This window comes from Panthera uncia, chromosome X, assembly GCF_023721935.1.
Source record: "Panthera uncia isolate 11264 chromosome X, Puncia_PCG_1.0, whole genome shotgun sequence".
Taxonomy (NCBI): Eukaryota; Metazoa; Chordata; class Mammalia; order Carnivora; family Felidae; genus Panthera; species Panthera uncia.
The window spans coordinates 63556365-63569727 of NC_064817.1; the positions used below are offsets into that span (position 1 = coordinate 63556365).

At 34.3% G+C, this 13363-nt stretch overlaps 1 protein-coding gene across 1 annotated transcript in view; it reads right to left on the minus strand.

Moving 5' to 3' along the window:
- LOC125932219 (SH3 domain-binding glutamic acid-rich-like protein 3) overlaps positions 1-13363 on the minus strand; it is a 39446-nt gene that overhangs the window by 22398 nt on the left and 3685 nt on the right. The gene's annotated exons all lie outside the window — the stretch shown is intronic.

A 13363-nucleotide genomic window follows, 5' to 3' on the forward strand; every position in this document is an offset into this window, starting at 1 on the left:
ATCAAAATTGCACCAGCATTCTTCTCGAAACTAGAACAAGCAATCCTAAAATTCATATGGAACCACAAAAGGCCCCGAATAGCCAAAGTAATTTTGAAGAAGAAGACCAAAGCAGGAGGCATCACAATCCCAGACTTTAGCCTCTACTACAAAGCTGTAATCATCAAGACAGCAGGGTATTGGCATAAAAACAGACACATAGACCAATGGAATAGAATAGAAGCCCCAGAACTAGACCCACAAACGTATGGCCAACTCATCTTTGACAAAGCAGGAAAGAACATCCAGTGGAAAAAAGACAGTCTCTTTAACAAATGGTGCTGGGAGAACTGGACAGCAACATGCAGAAGGTTGAAACTAGACCACTTTCTCACACCATTCACAAAAATAAACTCAAAATGGATAAAGGACCTGAATGTGAGACAGGAAACCATCAAAACCTTAGAGGAGAAAGCAGGAAAAGACCTCTCTGACCTCAGCCGTACCAATTTCATTCTTTTACATGTAGCTGTTCAATTTTACCAGAACGATTTATTGAAAAGAATGCCTTTTCATTGTATATTTATGCTTCCTTTGTCATAGATTAATTGACCATATAAATGTGGGTTTATTTCTGGGGTCTCTATTCTGTTCTACCCATCTATGTGTCTATTTTTGTGCCAATACCACATTGCTTTGATTACTACAGCTTTGTATTAGATCTTGAACTCTGGAATTCTGATACCCCCAACTTGATTCTTTCTTGTGATTTCTTTCACTATTTTGGTCTTCTGTGGTTCCACACAAATTTCATTATTATTTGCTCTAGTTTTGTGAAAATTGCTATTGGCATTTTGAGAGAGATTGCACTGAATGTGTAGATTCTTTGGGTAATATGGACATTTTGACAATATTAATATTTCTAATACATAAGCATGGAATATCTATTTGCTTAGATCATCATCAGTTTCTTTCATCAGTGTTTTATAATTTTCAGAGTACAGAACTTTCACCTCTTTAGTTAAGTTTATTTCTACATATTTTATTCTTTTTGGATCATTAGTAAGTGGTATTTGTTTTTAAATTTCTCTTTCTGTACAAGGGAAGAAAGGTCATGAATCATGAAGGCAGACCTAGGGAACTCAGTGACTTATTAAAATGTAATAACATTTTTATAGTATCCCAGAAATGAAGAAAGATAAAAAGGATCAGAAGGTTTATTCAAACATATTATGGCTGAAAACTTCTCTAATCTGGGGAAAGACACAGACATCAAAATACAAGAAGCACAGAGAACTCCCATTAAATTCAACAAAAGCCAATCATCATGAAGACATATCATAGTCAAATTAAAATTATGCAGTTGAGGAAATAATCCTGAAAGCAGCAATGGTAAAAAAGACTCACAAATAATATCATTTTCAATAGGGAAAAGCCAAGAGCCTTTCACATACAGTAAGGAACAAGACAAGGGTGCCCACTCTCACCATTACTTTTTAATATAGAACTGGAAGTCTTAGCCTCAGCAATCAGACAACAAAAAGAAATAAAAGGCATTGAAATCAGCAAGAAAGAAGTCAAACTTACTTTTTCCAGATGACATGATACTCTATGTAGAAACCCCACAAGACTCCATCAAGAAATTGCTAGAACTAATATATAAATTCAGCAAAGTTTCAGAATATAAAATCAACCTGCAGAAATCTGTTGCATTTCTATACACCAATAATGAAGAAATAGAAAAAGAAATCAAGACAACGATTCCATTTGCAATTGCACCAAAACAATGATACCTAGGGATAAACCCAATGAAAGAAGTAAAAGATCTGTACTTTGAAAAATATAGAACTGAAAAGGACACAAAAAAATGGAACAGCATTATATGCTCATGGATTAGAAGAACAAACACTGTTAAAATGTTTATACTATCCAAAGCAATCTACGCATGTAATAAAAATCCTTATCAAAATACCACCATCATTTCTTGAAGAACTAGAACAAACAATCTTAAAATATGTATGGAACTACAAAAGACTCTGAATAGACAAAGCAATCCTGAAAAAGAAAAACAAAACTGGTGACATTACAACTCCAGGTTTTAAGCTATATTACAAAGCTGTAGTCATCAAGATAGTATAGTTCTGGCACAAAAACAGACACATAGATCAATGTAACAGAACAGAAAACCCAGAAATTGACTCACAAGTATATGGTCAAGTAATCTTCAAACAAACAAGAAAGAATATCGAATGGAAAAAAGACAGTATCCTTAACAAATGGTGTTGGGAAAACTGGATGGTGACATGCAAAAGAACGAAACTGGACCACCATCTTACACCATTCACAAAAATAAGTTCAAAATGGATTACAGACCTAAATGTGACACAAGAAACTATCAAAATGTTAAAGGAGAACACAAGCCATAACCTCTTTGACCTTGGCTGCAGCAAATTCTTGCTAGATACGTGGCAAAAGGCAAGGGAAACAAAGCAAACATTAACTATTGGGACTTCATCAAGATACAAAGCATTAGATAGTGAAGGAAACAATCAAGAAAACTAAAAGGTAGCTTACAAAATGCGAGAAGATATTTTCAAATGACATATTTGATGAAGGGTTAATATCCAAAATCTATAATGAACTTATCAAAGTCAACATAAAAAAAACAATAAATCCAGTTAAGAAATGGGCAGAAGACATGAATAGACATTTTTCAAAAGAAGACATCAAGCTGACTAACAGACACATGATAATATCCTCAAAATCGCTCATCATCAGGGAAATACAAATCAAAACCGCCATGAGATGCCACCTCACACCTGTTAGAATGGCTAAAATCAACAATACAAGAAACAACAGGTGTAGGCAAGGATGCAGAGAAAGGGGAACTCTCTTACACTGTTGTTGGGAATGAAAACTGGTGCCACCACTCTGGAACAGTATGGAGGTTCCTCAAAAAACTAAAAATAACACTACCCTATGATCCATCAATTGCACTATTAGGTATTTACCCAAAGGATATAAAAATACAGGTTTGAAGTGGTACATGAACCCCAATGTTTATAGCACCATTATCATCAATAGCCAAACTATGGAGAAAGCCCAAATATCCATCAACAGATAAAGGAATAAAGAAAATGTGGTACACATTTATAATGGAATATTACTCAGCCATCAAAAAGAATGAAATCTTGATTGCAATTGCATTGAATGTGTAGATTGCTTTGGGTAGTATTGACATTCTAACAATATTTATTCTTCCAATCCATGAGCGTGGAATGTTTTTCCATGTCTTTGTATCCTCTTCAATTTCCTTCATAAGCTTTCTATAGTTTTCAGCATACAGATATTTTACATTTTTGGTTAGCTTTATTCCTAGGTATTTTATGATTCTTGGTGCAATTGTGAATGGGATCAGTTTCTTTATTTGTCTTTCTGTTGCTTCATTATTAGTGTATAAGAACGCAGCTGATTTCTGAGAAAGACAGATACCATATGTTTTCACTCTTATGTGGATCCTGAGAAACTTAACAGAAGACCATGGGGGAGGGGAAGGAAAAATTAAAATTAGGGAGAGAGCCAAACCATAAGAGACTCTTAAAAACTGAGAATAAACTGAGGGTTGATGGAGGGTGGGAGGGAGGGGAAAGTGGGTGATGGGCATTGAAGAAGACACCTGTTGGGATGAGCACTGGGTGTTGTATGGAAACCAATTTGACAATAAATTTCATATTAAAAAAGAATGAAATCTTGCCATTTGCAATGATGGGGATGGAGCTAGAAGGTATTATGCTAAGCGAGATAAGTCAACAGAATAAGACAAATACCATATGACATCACTCATATGTGTGTAATTTAAGAAACAAATCATGAATATATGGGAAGTGGGGGAGTGGGGAAGAGGAAACACAGAAACAAACCACAGGAGACTCTTAACAGAGAAGAAACTGAGCATTTAGGGAGTTAGGTGGGTGGGAAATGGGCTTAGGTAGATGATGGGTATTAAGGAGGGCACTTGTGATGAGCACTGGGTGTTGTATGTAATGAGTCCCTGAATTCTACCCCTAAAACAAATATTTTACGATGTTGGCTAACTAAAATTAAAAAAAAAATTGTTGTGAAGCATAAAAAAACAAATGCAAAGAAAATTAATCTTTCTGTGACTTTGTTATTAGTGTATACAAACACTACTGATATCTGGGTATTCATTTTGTATCCTGACAGTTTACTGAATTCATTTATTTTAGCAGTTTTTTGGTGGTGTCCTTAGAATTTTCTATGTATATTATTATGTCATTTGCAAATAGTGATAGTTTAAATTCTTCTCTACCAATGTGGATGTCATTTATTTTTCTTGTCTGAATACTGTGTCTAGGACTTCCACTACTCTGTTGAAAAGAAGTGGCAAAAGTAGACATCCTTGTCTTGTTCCTGACTTTAGAGGGAAAGTTCTCAGTCTTTCACCATTGAGCTTGAGGTTAGTTGTGGGGTTTTGATATATGGCCTTTGATATCTTAAGGTGTATTAGCTCTAACTCCATTTTATTGAGGGTTTTTTTTTTATTATGAATGTATGTTGAATCTTGTCAAATGCTTTCTCTGTATCTATTGTCATGACTGTATGATTCTTATCCTTTGTTTTGTTGGTATGGTATATAATGTTGATTACTTTGCAAATATTGAACCATTCATGTATTGTGGGAATAAATCCCACTTAATCGTGGTGAATGGTCTTTTTAATGTATTGTTCTTTGTCACTTGCCAATATTTTGCTGAGGTATTTTGCATCTATGCCCATCAGGGATACTGGCTATAGGTTTTTTTTTTTTTTTTTTTTTTTTGTGGTGTCTGTCTGGTTTTGGTATTATACTAATTATAGCCTTGTAAATTGTATTTGGATGTATTCCTTATGTTTTTTTGAATAGTTGGAGGAGAATAGGTATTAATTTTTCTTTAAATGTCTGGTATAATTCACTTGTGAATCCATTTGTTCCTGGTCTTTTGTTTTTTGGTAGTTTTTTGATTACCAATTCAATTTTATTACTTGTAATCAGACTGTTCAGACTTTCTTTTTTTTCCCTAGTTCGGTTTTAGAAGATTGCATGTTTCTAGAAAATAATCCATTTCTTCTAGGTTGACCTGTTTGTTGGCATACATTTGTTCATAGTATTCTCTTATAATCCTTTGTATTTCTGTGCTGATAATTGTTACTTTTTTCTCATTTGTGATTTTATTTATTTGGGTTCTTTCTCTTTTTTTTCTTGATGAGTCTGGCTAAACATTTGCCCATTTTGTTTATCTTTTCATAAAACCAGTTCTTGGTTTTATTGATTTTTTTTCTTTTATATTCTCTTTGTTATTTATTTCTGCTTTGATCTGTATTATTTCCTTTCTTCTACTTACCTTAGGCTTTTTTTGTTCTTTGTATTCTTGTTCCTAAGGCCTAAGGTTAGATTGTTTATTTCAGTTTTTTCTTGTTTCTTGAAGTAGTCCTGTTTGAATTTCTTTTCCTGTGTCTCAGAGATTTTGGACCATTGTGTTTTCACTTTTCATTTGTTTACATGTAATCTTTTATTTCTTCTTTGACAGCTTCATTGACCCACTGGTTGTTTATAATGTTGTTCAGTCTCCACATGTTTTACTTTTTCCAATTTTTTTCTTATGATTTATTTTTGGTTTCACCCAATTATGGTCAGAAAAGATACATGGTATGATTTCAATTTTTTTAAAATTTATTGAGGCTTGTTTTATGGCCTAATATATGATCTATTCTGAAGAATGTTCCATGTGCACTTGAAAAGACTATTTATTCCTTTGTTGTTGTTGTTTTATTGTATTTTGGGTGGAATGTTTTGTACATATCTGTTATGTCCATCAGGTTTAATGTGGAAACAGAATTTTGGAACAGATTATTTACTTGCTTTGGAAAGTATAAATTCAGAGAATTTTGTGGAGCCAGGTTACACATCACATATTCCATTCATTTAGGAAAAGGAAAAAGGAAAGCTCACATTGATTTTGTTACCCTGATGTGGATGGTGAAAATAAAGAAAGAGTGACATTGACTGCATTTTTCCATGTAAAATAAATATTTCTTTTCTTTTGAAGAATTCCAGTAAAACTGATTAATAGTTATTCACATTTTATTAATTTGAGCCTTCAGGTCTTCTGCCCTCACCTCACCAACCTCATCCCTGAATATTATCAGCTGTCTCTTATTTAACAAAAGTTTGAGTTCCTACCTAAACATTAACCATATTGTTAATATAAATACTATCTGAGCATAATTACCTTTAAACATCTCCATTGATATATAATCCACATACAGCAAATTCACCCATTTAAAGTGTACAATTCAACGGTTTTTAGTATATTCTTAACCTTGCACAGCCATCACTATAACTTAAGTTTCGAACATTTTATCACACAACAAATAAACCCTGTATGCATTAGCAGTCACTGCCAATCTCCCACTCACTCCACCTTATGCAACCACTAATCTATTTTATCTATCTATGCATTTAATTATTTTGAACATTTATATAAATAGAATCACAAAATATGTGGTCTTTTGTCACTGGCTGCATCTAAGTACCATGCTTTTGAGATTCATCATGTTGCAGTTTGCATTAGTACTTCATTTTTTTATTGTCAAATAATATCCATTGTATGGATATAACTACATTTTGTTTAAACTTTAATCAGTTGATAGACACTTGGGTTTTTTCCACTTTTTGGCTATTATGCATAATGAATATTTGTGATATTTTTTTTGTTTGAGCACCTATTTTTAGTTATTTTGTATATGTATACATATATATGTATATATACATATACATATATGTGCATATGTTATATATACATATATGTGCATATATGTATATATATGTGCATATATGTCATATGACTGGAGGGATTTAAGACAGCAGAGTAGTATAGGGACCCTGAGTTTGTCTTATCCCTGAAACACAACTATATCAGCATTAAACTATTTTGGACACCTAGGAAATTCATCTGAACATTAATGCAATAATCTGCATAATTTGAGTCAGAGATCTTGGCAGGTACGTGATGCAGAGAGATAAAGGCGGGGGGAGTGAAGAGCAGCAGTGCCACTGTGGTTAGGGAGCTATTTTTGCAGAGAGGGGACAGAGAGAGAAAGAGAAAGGCGAAGACAGTGCAATGCTTTGGGACTGCACAAGAAAAGCACTCCCCCTGAAAGTAGCTGCAGAGAAAGAGAGAGAGAAAGACTGAAAACACTCACAGAAGACACGAAATCTGTTCCCCAAAATCATGGGCAAGGAAAAGCGAGAGGATTTCAATACCACCAGTTTTATATAAATAGTGAAGCACAAGGAGAGTCTGAGGTTTCAGAGCTCAGCGCCTATCAGTATTCTGGCAAGGAAGCAAGATGATTCCCCAGGAGCAGGCAGTACAGTCTGAGGGGTCCATGTGCCACACAGGGAGAAGCAGTTCTCCTGCTTGCAGTGCATTTAGTAGAGGTGATACAGCCTCCCCATGGGCAAAAATCCCAGTAGACCCGAGAGCTGCCATGTTTACTGATATTGGAGCAAAGATGCCAGATGAGTGCATCAAAATCTGGCACCTGCGGTATGTTGTGATTTACCACAAACTCTATCTGCCACTATGCAATCATGCAGATGTTTTCTGGGACAAGTCAGTACCCAGTCATTGCTCAGCAAGACCCTTCTCCAGAGAATCAGGGTGAGTCCAAACTGCAGGGGTCTCTGAAATGTGGGGTTTTGAAACACAGCCCCATCTGAGATAAAATTCTAGAGGGAGGCACCTCCTGGCAGTCAGACTGCTTAAACACACAGTAAAGACAAGGAGTTGACAGAAGCCTGAGACAGGGGTAATTGATAGCACATTTGTAAAGGTAGAAATTCCCCCTCTGGAGGCTAGAGAGTGGGGTGAAGGCATTTTCACCTCTAGCACACTCACACTGATCTACCCCAGTATGCTAAGCAGGAGAACAGAGCTGTTACACTAAGCCCTGCCCACCTGTGCCCTCCAGGCACATCCTCCAGAAGATCAGCAAAAATCCTTATCACCCACTTACCACCCACTGTGGACCATAGTGTGCTGCAAAGTTGCAATTCTGGGGGAAACTGGATCTAGCTTCATTTGGGTTTCATTTTGTTTATTAATTTGTTTGTTTCTGTGCTACAGTTTTTATGTTGTGCTCTTTTTGTTTTTTTTTTTTTCTTTTCTTTTTCTTTCTTGGACACAGAAAGAGCAAATTTTTTATTCTACTTTGTTTTCTTTATTTTATTATATTCTATTTTATTATTTAAATTTGTTTTTAATTTTTAATTTTTTTAAGTTTTTTTTAATTTCTTTTCTGTTTTTTCTCTTTTCTATAAAGCTTCTCCCAACAAGAAGACTGAAACACACCTAGGATTTAACTGCCTTTATTTGACTTTAGGTTTTTTTTTCGTTTTCAATTTTTATGTTTAATTTTATTTTACTATTTTTTTCTTCCTCCAAAATGAAAAGATTGAAAAATTCACCTCCCCAATGAAGAACAGAAAGAAATGACAATGAAAAGATGCAGAAATTCAACTCCCCAAAAAAGAAAAGAAAGAAATGACAACTAGGGATCAACACAGATACAAGTAAGATGTCTGAACTAGAAATTTAAAATCACGAATACAAGAATAGTAATTGGGATTGAAAAAAGCATAGAAGACACCAGAGAATCCCTTTCTGAAGAGATAAAAGAACTAAAGTCTAGTCAGGCCAATTTATAAAATGCTATATCCGAGATGAAATCTCAAATGGATGCCATGATGGTGAAGATGGATGAACTATAGCAGGGAATCAATGATATAGAAGATAAAATTATGGAGAATAATGAAGATGAAAAAAAAAGAAATGTCTTAAATACACAACCCAACTTTACACCAAAGGGATCTGGAAAAAGAACAGCAAATAAACACCAAAACCAGGAGAAGAAGGGAAATCATAAAGATTAGAGCAGAAATAAATGATATTAAAAAAAAACAACAGTAGAACAAATCAATGAAAACAGGAGCTGGTGTTTTAAATTTTTTTTTAATGCTTATTTATTTTTGATACAGAGACAGAGCATGAACAGGGGAGGGGCAAAGAGAGAGGGAGACACCGAATCTGAAGCAGGCTTCAAGCTCCAAGGGGTCAGCACAGAGCCCAGTGTAGGGCTCAAACTCACAAACTGTGAGATCATGACCTTAGCCGAAGTCGGATGCTTAACTGACTGAGTCACCCGGGCGCCCAGGAGCTGGTGTTTTAAAGAATTAACAAATTTGAGAAACCTTTATCCAGATTTCTCAAAATGAAAAAGGGAAGAACCCAAATAAATAAAATCATGAATGAAAGAGGAGAGATTACAACCAACACAATGGAAATACAAAGAATTATGAGACTATTATGAACAATTATATACCAACAAATTGGTCAATTGGGAAGCAATGGATAAATTCCTAGAAGCATATAAACTACCAAAACTGAAACAAGAAGAAATAAAAAAAAATATGAACAGACTCATAACCAGTAAAGAAGTTGAATCAGTAATCAAAAATCTCCCAACAAACAAGAGTCCAGGGTCAGATGGCTTCCAAGGGGAATTCTACCAAACATTTAAAGAATTCTTTTGAAGCTGTTACAAGAAATATGAATGGAAGGAAAATTTCCAAACTCTTTCTATAAAGCTAGGATTACCTTGATTCAAAACCAGACTATGAACCCCCTAAAAAGGAGAATTACAGACCAATTTCCCTAATAAACATAGATGCAAAAATTCTCAACAAGATACTAGCAAATTGAATTTAACAATACATTAAAAGAATTATTCACCAAGATCAAGTGGGATTTATTCCTTAGCTGCAGGGTTGTTCAATATCCACAAATCAATCAACATGATATACCACATTAATAAAAAAAGAAAGACCACACGATCCTTTCAATAGATGCATGAAAAGCATTTGACAACATACAGCATCCTTTCTTGATAAAAACTTTCTTGAGATGTCCACTCTCACCATTGTTGTTCAACATAGTGTTGGAATCCTCAGCAATCAGACAAGAAAAAGAAATAAAAGACATCAAAATCAGCAAGGAAGAAGACAAGCTTTCACTCTTCACAGACAACATGATGTTACACATGGAAAGCCCAAAGATTCCACCAAAAACCTAATAGAATGGATAGATGAATTATGCAACATTGGAGGATATAAAATCAATGTACAGAAATTGGTTGCATTCTTATGCACCAATAATGAAGTAGCAGAAAGATAAATCAAGGAATCAATCCTATTTACCATTGCACCCAAAACCATAAAATTCCTAGGAATAAACCTAACCAAAGTGGTAAAAGATCTGTATGATGAAAACTATAGTAATCTTATGAAATAAATTGAGGAAGACACAAAGAAATGGAAAAACATTCCACGTTCATGGATTGGAAGAACTGATACTGTCAAAATGTCTATACTACCCAAAGCAATCAACACGTTCAATGTAATCCCTATCAAAAAGGCACCAGAATTTTTCACAGAGATAGGACAAACAATTCTAAAATTTGAATGGGATTAGAAAAGACTCAGAATAGCCAAAGTAATATTGAAAAAGAAAATCAAAGTAGGAGGCATCACAATTCTAGACTTTAAGTTATATTACAAAGCTGTAGTAATCAAAACAGTGAGGTACTGACACAAAAACAGACATGTTCATCAATGGAGCAGAATAGAAAACCCAGAAATGGATCCACAACTTTATGGTCTATTCTTCAACAAGGCAGAAAACAATATGCAATGGGAAAAAAGACAGTCTCTTCTACAAATGCTCTTGGGAGAACTGGACAGTGACCTGCAGAATAATGAAACTGGACCACCCTCTTAGACCATACACAAAAATAAATTGAAAATGGATGAAAGACCTAAATGTGAGACAGAAAACCATCAAAATCCTAGAGGAGAACACAGGCAGCAACCTCTTTGACCTTGGCCATGGCACCTTTCTACTATAGATGTCTCCAGACACTGGGGAAATAAAAGCAAAAATGAACTATTGGGACCTCATTAAGATAAAAAACTTCTGCACAATGAAGGAAACAATCAACAAAAGTAAAAGGTAACCTATGTAATAGGCAAAGATATTCACAAGTGACATATCAGATAAAAAGCTAATATTCAAAATCTATAAAGATCTTGTCAAAGTCAACACCCAAAAAACAAATAACCCAGTTAAGAAATGGACAAAGACATGAAGGGTCACTTTTCCAAAGAAGACATACAAATGGCTAACAGATACATGAAAAACTGGTCAACATCACTCATCATCAGGGAAATTAAAATCAAAACCAAAATGAAATACCACATCACACCCATAAAAATAGCTAAAATTAACAACTCAGGAAACAACAGATGTTGTTGAGGATGTGGAGAAAGGGGAAACTTCTTACACTTTTGGTGGGAATATAAACTGCTGCATCCATTCTGGACAAAGTGTGGAGGTTCCTCAGAAAATTAAAGAAAGAACTACCAGCAATTTTACTGCTAGGTATTTATCCAAAGGATACAAAAATACTCAAAGGAGCACATACACCTCAATATTTATAGCAGCACTATTAACAATGGCCAAATTATGAAAAGAGCCCAAATGTCCATTGACTAAAGAATGAATAAAGAAGATGTATACATATAATATGGAATATTACTGTCATCAAAAAGAATGAAATCTTTTTGAAATCAGAAATTTTGCCAGTTGCAATGACATAAATGGAACTAGAGTGCTTTATGCTAAGTGAAATAAGCCAGTTAGAGAAAGAAAAATACCATATTGTTTCTCTCATATGTGGAATTTAAGAAACAAAGTAGATGAACATAGGGGAAGGGAAGGAAAAATAAAATAAGATAAAAATAGAGAGGAAGGTAAATCATAAGAGACTCTTAACTACAGAGAACAAACTGAAGGTTGCTGAAGGGGAGGTGGGGGGGGTGGGCCAAATGGGTGATAGGCATTAAGGAGTGCACTTGTTGAGATGAGCACTGTGTGTTATATGTAAATGATGAAACACTAAATTCTATTCCTGAAAACAATACTACATTATATGTTAACTAACTTGAATTTAAATAAAATCTTGGAAGAAAAAAAATTGAAGGTGAAGGATGAAACCATTTAAGTGTTGATTTGGAATTATTACACAGAAAAACCTTGGTTTTTGAGCATAATTCATTCCGAAAACATGCTTGTAATCAAAAGCACTTGTATAGAAAGCAAATTTCAACAACTGTTGGCTCAGTTGTGATCATGTGGCATTCGGCATCACGTACTACTTGCATTGCAACATTACTCATTTATCAAGTTAAAATTTATTAGAAATGTTTTCTCTCCTTGCAGAACACTCACAGAACAAGTTACTTGCAATCCAAGATTCTATTGTATTTGTTTTTTCAGGAACTAACTGGGTTACATATATAACTGATACTTGGCCATGATTTCATTTTCCTTTAAAGTTCTTATGAGAATATGTCAGATATTTTCTATTCTGAGACTTTTCTAGGAAAACCTTTTTGTTTTTATGGTAATGAATATATTCCTTTAAAACTTTCTTTGAAAAACTAAAGTGTATTTTTTACATTTTTACTGTCAGTTTTAAATTGTGTTCACATGTGTTCAACAGTTAATTTAGTATGAATTTCTTCAATTAAAGCAGTATAATTTAAAACAGAAAATTTATATTTCTATTTGTATGAAAAGTATAGTACATTTTATACTCGTGATGCTTATGAATCGTAGTTACTATATTTGACATTATTTTCTAGTTACTATTCATTATTTCATGTGAACTACACACATTTGATCCCCTGTTACATCCAATGCCACATTATTTATTTATTTATTTTTTTAATGTTTTTTTTTTTTAACGTTTATTTTTGAGACAGAGAGAGACAGAGCATGAATGGGGGAGGGTCAGAGAGAGAGAGACACAGAATCTGAAACAGGCTCCAGGCTCTGAGCTGTCAGCACAGAGCCCGACGCTGGGCTCGAACGCATGGACCCTGAGATTATAATCTGAGCTGAAGTTGGCCGCTTAACCGACTCAGCCACCCAGGCGCCCCCCAATGCCACATTTATCACAGTTTGGTATGTATCCACTGGAGGACATATTTTTTTCTGCATAAAACCACACACACCAAATATCAAATATATAACTTTGCTAAAATTATATTATGAATTAATCAGTTTGCAAAAGGAAAAAGGTATTAAACTCATTTGTACAGTCAAATAAACAAAGAGAAGTTTGATCTTGATAAATGTTTAACAATGTTTTTTACACATCTTTGTAAAATGTTCACTATGTAACAAAGAAATGATTGTAAAGC